We start from the raw sequence: 11,052 nt of genomic DNA, 5'->3' as shown, positions 1-11,052 counted from the left end.
ACATATGTGCTATTTAACAAGAACCTGCAAAACTGAACCTACACTGTAGCAGATATCATGAGAACGTTACATTTCATATCCACACCAACTCTCTTTTATTTTCCACAGTGATCATCGCCCAAAACACTTTTAAAGGGGTAATATGACACGGCTGAAATGAATATAATCGTTTGTTTTAGATGTTTATACATGATTTAAGGTTCAAAAACGCTGTTTTTTCCACATACCGTGTATGTTTGTATCCTTGCCCTGCCTCTCTGAAACGTGCAGATTTTTTACAAAACTCATCCCTCTGAAAAGCGAAGTCTGCTATGATTGGCCAAGTTAACCAGTGCGTAGTGATTGGTCGAATACTGCAAGAGTGTGACGGAAATGCAACGCCTCTTACCATATTTGGAACATGGTAGGAACCGAAGTAGATTCGTGGGGGTGTGGTTACACGAGATGTTCTAGGCAAGTCTGGGTGAGCATTCGCTTTTAGATATAATGCCTCTTTTGTTCCGACACTTTAATTTTTGCAATTGTCCAATTGTCTAACTTAAAACACTCCAAAGACACAGAAAAATACTTATTCGTGCCATATGACCCCTTTAATCTCTTTATACCAAATCGCTTCGTAAAGTGATCACCTATCATGGCTTCTGTAATTTTTATGCAGATGGGTCTCAGTTTGTCCTCTCTTGTCCACCCTCTGACAACCAGAAACCCTCATGAATCACTTCATGTCTGGCAAGCTGCATTTCTGCCCGAATAACAGCCATCATCTGAAGCTAAACCTAAAGAACGCCAAGCTGCTATTAATTTCCTGGCCAAGAACAGGCCTTACTAAGACCTTGTCATTTCAATAAACAACTCAACCATCTCGCCCACACAAGAAAATAAAGAAATAAAGAACCTGGTTGTCGCACTGGACATGTATTTCATTAGCAGGCATCATGTCTCAGAACAGAAGACTAACACCAATCTTCAGCTGCAGGTTGAACACACACCTGTTTGAGCATAAATCAGAAGGAACACGAATGGTGTTGACTTGTTTTTGCACCAGGTTTTATTTTGTCTGTATTTATTTTATTGTACTAAGTACTTGTGTGTACACTATGTATACAGGGAAAAAAAACGTAATTTTAACAGAAACATGTTCTAAACTCCAAGCTTGCCATCTATTGGTTACAACAGTATCATGTGAAATACAAAAGCAAATACAAATGCAAACAGATAAACATTCTTTAGAAAATATAGGACAGTCAATTTTAGCCAACTTACAATGAACAATACAATATTAAAATAGGCTCTGTTAAAAGCACAGTTCAACCAAAAATAAAAATTCTGTCATTTCAAACCGGTATTAGTTAGCAGAACACAAAAGCATTACAGGAATCTACATTTCTAAAAACATCTTCTTCTGTGTTACACTGAAAAAATACATATTGAAAAATATAGATGATGGCAAAATGTTGTTTTGGATGTGCTATTCCTTTAACTATGTTTTTTGTCAGTAAAGTACAATATTATCAATGTTTTTGGAATCGAAAGACTGACAGCTCCCTTATAGACAGCATCTGAATCCAAGAAAGCCTTCCTCTGTTTACCATTTCAGAGAAAAATCTGCTTACGGGCAGCACAACCTGTTCAAAAGTATTCCCTAAAGAACTAATACTGTAAAATATCAGTCTGGCTTCAGCACACAATGTAAATGAGGAATTAAATCAGATGAGCAAGCAGTTTTTCAGTTTCGCCGGGATGTGTTTTTACAGCATGAAACGCCACCGGTGACAGCTGATGGTGGCCTCATTTACTTCTCTTGTATGAATGTGCATGTTTGGACTAGAGACAGGTGTCTTCACGAGGACAGGTAAATTGGACAGGTGTTTTGGGGATGACTTTATCTATTGTAAATAATGTCAGTAAACAATTCTACAACATACAGGCCCCCTGAGATTTCGGATGAGTTGCTTTTTTTGGATGCACAGGACAGGCTTTCCCTCGATTGCTGTCACATTGGGACAGCTTGTCCCTGTTTCTTTCACTGAAGACCAGCGTATCTAGTTTTCTAGAAAAATAAAGGTCAGTAAAACGATAAAGACAAGGAGGAGAGTTATAATAAATATTAAATGAATTATTTGTGAACTTTAAAGGACGTCCAAACAACTTTTACCTACTTATTGATAAATGATTTGTAAAAAATAACGACTTTGATTTTATGTCATAACATCATGTGCTATTCACAGGGTTGTCAGGTACGTGCTTTCATGCAGAACTGGGATGCCTTTAAACTGTAAAGCTGCAAGTTGTTTTCATAATTCGTGGGTTAAAGTTGGATGGATTATGTTCAGTAGCTCTCATTTTTAAGGCAAGATAAAGTTATTCATGAAAACACACATGCGTATGGTTATTTCCACCCTGCACTATGAATGTTTACATGTTGTGTTCAATAAAAACATGAAAACGTATAATGTTTGTGCAGTATTAGATTAAGCAGACTGTGTTTCTCTATTGTTGTGACTTAAATGAAGATCAGAACAAATTTTATGACCAATTTATGAAGAAATCCAAGTAAGCCCAAAGGGTTCACATACTTTTTCTTTCAACTGTATGTCCGTCCCATTTTGAGTTGTGTTATTTAGGGTCATTGCGCTATTTTTGAGATGTTTTGAAATGTTTTTTGTTGGCCATTGACCTGGTTTTGTTATGCAGATACCCTATGTACGCTGCATATTGAACAACAGCAAACACCCACTCTGAATTACTTTGTAATTTGAGAATGTGCTAAGAAAATCTATAGAATTTCTATAGATTCCACAGCTATAGGCCTATGTGCCTTTGTTATATGTGTTTTTGTGAGTAGCAGATCTGTACACGAATACATTTAGTGCCTGCATGCTCAGATGCACCGGGGGCCGAGTGAACAAAGCTATATATTAATGCTCTTTGACATAACGGTGGTCTGTTTTTCTCTCCACAGACCCAGTGGACCAACATCAGCCATTGAGTCAACACACACACGCATCAGATGCCTAGACCTCTATCTGCCATTATAAATAATATCGCAACTAAAGCCAAAAAAACACTTTCTCTCTGTCCCTTGGTAATATCTGTCCTTCAAAACCTTAAACATATACTTTCTAAATATCTCCTGATTAAAATGGGAAATCCTATATGGTTGGATGCACACGAGCGGAGACGTTATAATTCATTTTCAGGCTTTTTAATGCCCCGGTCTGAATTTGTCAGTCAGACTAATTGGAAAAGCCATTAAAGTGTATGAGAGCCCTGCGAAATGTTGTTCACGTCATTATTGATTAGGCGCGCGCGGAAGGCAGCGGCTTTGAGCTTTCCGCGGTGAGTGAGTGACAGAAAGCTGTCAGTGGGTAGATCCGCTCTCCACTGGTCCGCTATCTCCCCTCTCCAGGCTTTAAGATCTTATCAAAGGCTCTCCTGACGAATACCCTGCCATCACGGTAATGCACACAGAACGCCGCCCCCCTTCCTTTTCCTCCCGCAGGAGCCCCACTCAGAGGCTGAAGGAAAAACAATTTCAGTCCTCTATACACTCAATTGGCCTCCGCGCAGCAGTGCGGCATCATTCTGGATGGGCGAGCTTCATGCCGCTATGATTCTGCCGAGCTGCATCGATTAATGGCTCAGTACTGGGCAATAAACTCTGATCTGAGATCAGGAGCAGCATTGCATCGCTCCAGCCCTGTCGAGCTCAGCTGTTCCTACTGTACACCGTGAATACGCCGTTGTTCTCCAGGGAGGGATCTGAGGAGCTTGAAGTTCCATTTGCTCACTGCATCACTGCCGCCCGTGAGACTTAAAAAGTGGATCGCGTTGAGATCGGCCCATTTTGTAAGAGGACTAGGGTGACAGAGATTCTGGTTTTCTATTCTTTCTTTTTTTAAGGTTTACTTATTTTTATGCAATGTGACACATATGCACAATTTCTTCCTCAAGCGCTGTGTTGCTATTCCAGGGATGTAATCTCCTGCATTATGTAACAGTAGAGATGGGTCTACACGCAAGCACACAATATTAATAATGAGAATGTACAGCAGGTAACACTAATGTAGTGTCTTTTCTCAAGAAAAAAAAAGATATCCTTGCGAAATGTCTGCATTTTTCTGCGCATTTATTGTGGAATAAGTCGTACATACAGTTCATGCAGAAACATGGTCCCAATGTCATAATAGATTGACGCCAGAGGCTTCCTCAGTGAAAAGACATCTCAAAGTAAAACAAAACAAATATTTTACGGTAGGCCTACATGACAAAATTTGTCTCTATTGAGGTGACTGACCTGCATGGGAACTATATTTTGGACCTTAGATATGTTTTTCACATTACATTATTTCTGTTCTGCAAAGAAAAAGTAAAATAGATGTGAAAGCATGAGGATTGATAAGAGAATTTTCCATTTTTGGTGAGCTTTTGCTTTGAGCTTTAGTGCTTAGAGATAACCTCTGGGTTGCAACTTAACGTGAGCTTGCCAGAGATGCAGATGACGTCATTGGAAATTTCTCTGAACGTTAGATTTATTTAGTTATTTCTGTTATTTTTACAGCTAGGCTTAAGGGTTGATTGTAAACATGCAGCCTCTCTCATGCTTAAAATATGATCTGAGGCTACAGAGTGACCCAGACAGGCAGAAGTTGTTTTCACTTATTTATGCAAACTAGGATACTGTTGTCTTGTTTTTATCAACACCCAATTCAGATCCATGCTAAATGTAGCACATATGTGCACTTTTATCTGTGATGCCAGGCCTTGACACTCAGTGAGTAAATAATATTTGTTAAAGCATGTATAATGATTTATAAAAGTAGTTTTAATGTATTATGTATTATGCCTTGTAATGCACCTTATAATGCATTGTAATGTCTCATGAATTATACATAAAGGCTTTTGGTAAAGTGTTACCTTATGTTACTTGAAGGAACATAATCTGTCATTATGTAATAAGACTGGAGATTCGGAGACCCGTAGCCCCTTTCACGCCAACAGAGCAAAGTGATCTCATTCATTTCAATGTTAGCTTAGCAACATCCGGTGACACAAGTGACGATAACCATTGGCAACAGGAATTGGGCGTGTCTAGCGATGCGACAAAGTTAAAAATTGTTCAATGATGAGAGACCTTCGCTAGCGACAACTGTGTTCACATTTTAATGAACTATAATGTTAACTGTAACTACTGTATAACTACATTTGTGTCCGATACATTTGTTTACTCTAAGCTTGCGTGCTGCAGTGATCCCAGTCACCAAAACGAATGCTGATGACCTGCTGCTGATGCTTTCGTTTTCATTCCCAAACGTCTTTTCTCCAGTCTCATGACAAATGCTTTTTGACATCACTAGAATGACAAATTCTGCTTTAATATGTCCTTTCTTTTGCATCACAATTTTGTTAAGTGCCTCATTCATTCAGAGGCCTGAAAAAGTCTCATCTGTTCAGTTATTGAGTCGTTGAACACTCGGATAGGCACGATTAAAAAGCATAATTAACCCAGCGTGACCACTGAAGTTTCAAAGTCGAGGCAAAGCCATGCCGTCAGATCAGGGACTTAAATGAAGTCAGGGGACATCAAGAGCTCTGAACTCTGTCTAACACATTCAACATTCATTGTTTTTTTTAAGCTGAGAACTGAACTCTCTTTTGAAACCACACTGATATTAGCCAGGGGCTAAAGTCGCGTGTGATTGGGTCTGTGTATGTGTGTGTGTGTGTGTTCATCCTTGTGTTATTCAATAATGTCACAAAGCCTCTGGGCTCTGCTTTGCTTGTTGGTAATAAACCAGCTCGACCTGAGATCATGTCTTTGAGAGACAAAACAGAACCGTTTAATGAAGCTTTACTGGGAGTCAGTTTTAAATAAACTTGTTTTAAACCCTCATTTTTTACACAGTTAAATGCTTAAATGTGTTAGCTTGTTAAATCTTTGCTCTGATTTTCAAGTTATGTACTGTAAAAAAATCTGTAGAAATTACAGTATTACAGGCAGCAGTTTGCCAGTAATTTACTATAGATTTACATTTACAATATGTAATTTACTTTACATACTTTAGTTTGTTCAAAGAAAAATGAACATTAAACATAATCAAATCTTTATCTTTACAGAAAAAACTACAAAATGACACCCTCATGCAAAGCATTCTGGGAACCAAAATATAAGGAAAAAAAACTGAAAAGTTTAATGGGGGTTTCTGGTTCCAGAAGGCCATGAGGCTGATATTTTATGTTTTTTATCGGCAAAGATAAAGACTAATTTTTATCAGTTTAAGTCACATAAGTCTCAAGTAACTTGGCAATGAACCACAAACTGATATAGATATATTTTACATGAATGCGTAATTATAAAATAATATTTTATAGCATCATTACTCTTGAAATTCACAATAAAATGTCTAAAAACCATATCCATATCCAGAATATCACACAGTGTGATTGATTCAAGGCTGGCTGTCAGGCATGAGATGATGTGTGTTTGTGGAGTATTGAAGGGTCCCTCACAGTCTGTAACACATTTCTCAACAGACTCAGAAAGAATGTAGGTAAAGACACTTCATCAGGACAGATGATTGGTGTCCAACCAGCGGACTGCCACTCCGGCCACAGGAAGAAAAGTCCTGGAATATTCTGAGAGCGAACAAAATACAGACAAAAGAAAAAACACTGTGTTTCCTAATATTAGATGAACAGTGTCGCAAACTTAAGATGAGAACTGTCACATTAAGCCTATAAATGAAAACACCTACAATATAACATTTTATAACATCTGAATACTGATGTGACAGAAATTTTAGACTTAATGGGTATAATTTATTCACCTACTACTGTCTTAATTTAATGTAAACATTTTTTTAATTTTGTGCTCACTGAAAGATGATGTTTGCATAAATTCTCAATAAAAGTTCATACTGTCAAAATGCATATAACTTTAATATTTTCAATGTTTAAAAGGCATATTATTATTTTTTACGTTTGTATAAATAAAGTACACAGAAGCATGCATGTGGTCTCAATTTGAAAAAATACAGAAGCACAATATTAAAGTTATATTTACGTTTATGCATTTGGCAGACACTTACAAAGCGACTTATACATTGCACTATACATTTGTATGTGCTATACCTGGGATCGAACCCATGACGTTGGCGATTCTAGTGTCGTGTTCTAGCCACTGAGCTACATAAAGGCTAAAATTAACTATTGGTCTTTTTTTTACACTTAACAATTTATACCAAAATCAAGTTTGTCACGTTACAATCGTGAGTTTTTAAAAAACATTAGAAAGTGAATTGAGCTATAAAAAAAAAATGCGTTTTTGGTCCCCAAGAGTTAAACTCTGGGTCATCTGTCTAACTCCACCCTGGTGGTAGGGGTTGATATAACTACAACAGTTAAATATAGTAAATTCACACTAAAGCACACAAGAAAGAGAGAGACTGATTTATCATTATTGCGAAACACAAAAGACTATTTGTGGTGCTTATTGGGTTAATTCCATACATCAAATTAAACTGCCGCTTTTGCGACTAGCTTGCATCGAATCTGTTTAGAGAATTACCCTCTGCTCCTTTAGACTACTTACTCATCAGCAAACAGTGACTAAATTTATCCTAACTTAGTTTTTTTGTATTTAAAGGCATGAAGAGGCATTTTAAATGCATTGCAGCGGTAATGTAATATATTCCTGCGTGAAACAGAAAAATATGCGGCACAGCCCACCACCATACTGTAATTACTGTATCTGAGGCATGCAAAATATATGCGGTGCATAGTGTGCAAGATTTCTTTATGCATGAAAACCCTGGACGGCTTATATTTAACTAAACCTGAAGTATACAGAACAGTACAGAAGGGAATATCCCAAAATGCAAGGGACTTGATATAACTTATTAAATAAAGTAACTTTAAAAATTAAATAAAAAATAATTAATTAAGTAAAATTAAAACAATTAAATAAATAAATAAAAAACGGGTGTTACCGGTTAACATTATTCATGATTTTAATTTAATATGATTATAATAACTATTATTATTATTGTATTGTTATTAACTAATATATATATATATATATATATATATATATATATTAGTTAATAAATATATAATATATCATTAGTAATAACAATATTAGTATTATTATTTTTAATTTAAGTGTTTGTTCATAATTGACCTAACCATTGAAACAACCCAGAATTTGTTAAAGGTAATATAACCATTTTATGTAGGCTAATGTACATTAATGTCTTAAAATGAAAGAGATACAGTATTGTAAATATTGTTGACACCTACATTCCAGAGACATTTTTTTTTCATTCTCCACAGACAAGCCTAGACAGCCTTAAAGATAGAGAACTTGTTTATTTTTAGAGCTTGTGTCTGTGGACTGACAGGATCAGAGCGCGGACATCCTGCCACCTCAGCTGTGTAAACAGCGGTGGCTGCACGCTCCAGCGTCCCCTGTCTAAACGCATATGTCACCTGCATGAAGTACTGCAGAGTTTCATGAGGAGGAACCACACTGTGTGTGCAGTTGAACCAGAACTAACTGGGTTTTTTAGATGCATGTGTGAAGCCAATACATGAGCTTGACTGCTGTAAGAGCAGTTGAAATTGATTATGGGTTAAGCTGACAAGAAAGTGTTATAAATGTGAATATAGTTGTGGATTATTGTTATCTTTCACCTTGCCGACATTCATTTCCTGGGGATTGATTTATTTTAATTGCTTTCATCCTCTCCAAAGTCATGAAGGGAAAACGATTTTTGGTAAATAGATTTTTGCCAACGTTTTGTTTTTTCTCTACCAAGAAAGAAATAAGCAGAAAGTTTTGAATCATTTCAGATCCACTCAACTTTCGAACCATAATGAAATAATTCTACCCAAAAATTGCCAGATGGTGCATGTTTTGAAGACAAATATGGTGCTGATATCATATCATATTAAATATATAATCTCATATATCATACCATATCAGATATCAAATCATATGATATATGATATGATATACAATACGATCCGATATATGATACTGTATACAATATGATATTATTTCATATCATATACAGTATATAATGTATTATATGATATACCGGTATATCATATCATATAAAATATATCTGATATATATAAACTGTACATGATATGACATGATTCATGGCATATGATATGATATATTTTATATCATATATGATACATGATATGACATGATATGATATGGCATGTTATGACATGATATTTTCTATGATATATGATATGCTATGGTATGGTATGATATGATATACTGTATATACAGTATATCATATATCGAAACTCATGTGTTTTTTTGTCAATCATTTTCTGTATATCATACCTTTCTAATCGGCATACAGGTTCTGTTTAACTATTAATTTGAGCTGTGCATATCTGTGGCCCGAGGAACAATGCTTCCTTCTTTTCATCCTTTAGTCTGTAGACAGTCTCACCTCAGACACCTGAACACTGAGCTCCATATGGAAAAACAGGTTGATATTTGTCCCACCCCTTGGCTAATGTACTGACTACCTTGTCTCTTTTCATCAGCTAGCTGGAGCTGATGAGTGCGAACGCATTTGGCAGAACTATCTCACCAGAGGGAAGAGCAAAGGCTGCTGGGAAGGTTAATTGGCAAAGGGGAATAATTGGCCATTGGGCTCAATTTGTCTGATAAAAGCAATTGGTAGGTAATCTTCATTATTTCAGGCTTTTTGGTGTTTATGCCATTTCAACTTTGAAGATTCTTTTTCATGGCCTTCAGGAAGCTGTGGAGTTCAAACGCAGTTTGACACAGTCATATACCACACATCTACAGTAATTCAATCTGGAATGGTGCACAGATCTGATCATAACTATAAAGCATGAAATTTGGAATCTATTGATTTCTGTTCATGGACACAATCTCCTCTTTTTGTGTCACTCTTTTGTGCCTGACTTTCAATACACAGGCCACGTGTCTATGTACATTTGTATATTTATAATCTGATATCAAAAGAAGTTGGTTATTTTTGGAATTGGCTAACCAACGCCTTTCCTCACCCCATGATAAAGGGGGAAAATGTGTCAATGAACATAAATTAATAGATTACAAATTCTTGTGAGACTGTGTTGTCTGAAACGCAGGCATCACAATAGTTCAACTGTACGTGTATGTGTGTGTGTGTGTGTGTATGTGTGTGTGCGTGCGTGTGTGCGTTTATCTTAACAAATCTGTATTTAGTAATGTGAGCTTCCAGACAAGCCCTCCAGGGTTGATTTGTCTTCATCTTTGATGTGTACTTTGATGTTAATTAGAGACACCCATCACATCAACAGACTCCCTCGCTTAAAATGGCTAATGAATGCTTGCTTTAATTCAGATCAGAGGTAAATTAAGGTTCAGAATCTTACCACATACTCAAACGTTTAGCTTTCACTGTGAGCTAGAATTAAGTAAAACAGGACAGAAAGCTAATGAGTCTAAGAACAGCAAGCCAACAGTCTTGAATCTGTGTGGTGCCAATAAACAACATGGTTGATTTTCCGGTTTTTACTTGGTGAAATAACCACTTGGAAATATGAAGTAATTTAAAGGGGTCATATGGCGCGAACATTTGTTTTTTCTGTGTCTTTGGTGTGTTATTAGTTGCCCATGCATGTATTAGACACGTAAAAAAAAAAAAAAAAAAAGTGTCAGATCAAAAGAGGCATTTTATTTAAAAGCGAATGCTCACCCAGAGCTGCCTGAAACGCCTCGTGTAACCACCCCCCCTCAAATCTACATCAGTTTGTGGTATGAGCAAGACCACCCCAAGAAAAGGTGGGCGTACCTGTCAATTGCTTTGGAACTTGGTGTTCCAATCATGGTAAGAGCCGTTACATTTCTGTCACATGCTTGTAGTATTCGACCAATCACTATGCACTGGTTAACTGGCCAATCATAGCACACCTTGCTTTTCAGAGCGATGAGCTTTGTAAAAAATCTGTGCGTTTGAGAGAGGCGGGGCAAAGAGTAGATGCAAACACGTAAAGCGTTTTTGAACCTTAAATCTT

This window comes from Triplophysa dalaica, chromosome 14 (genome assembly GCF_015846415.1).
Source record: "Triplophysa dalaica isolate WHDGS20190420 chromosome 14, ASM1584641v1, whole genome shotgun sequence".
Taxonomy (NCBI): Eukaryota; Metazoa; Chordata; class Actinopteri; order Cypriniformes; family Nemacheilidae; genus Triplophysa; species Triplophysa dalaica.
Note: the sequence above shows the minus strand (reverse complement) of the source record.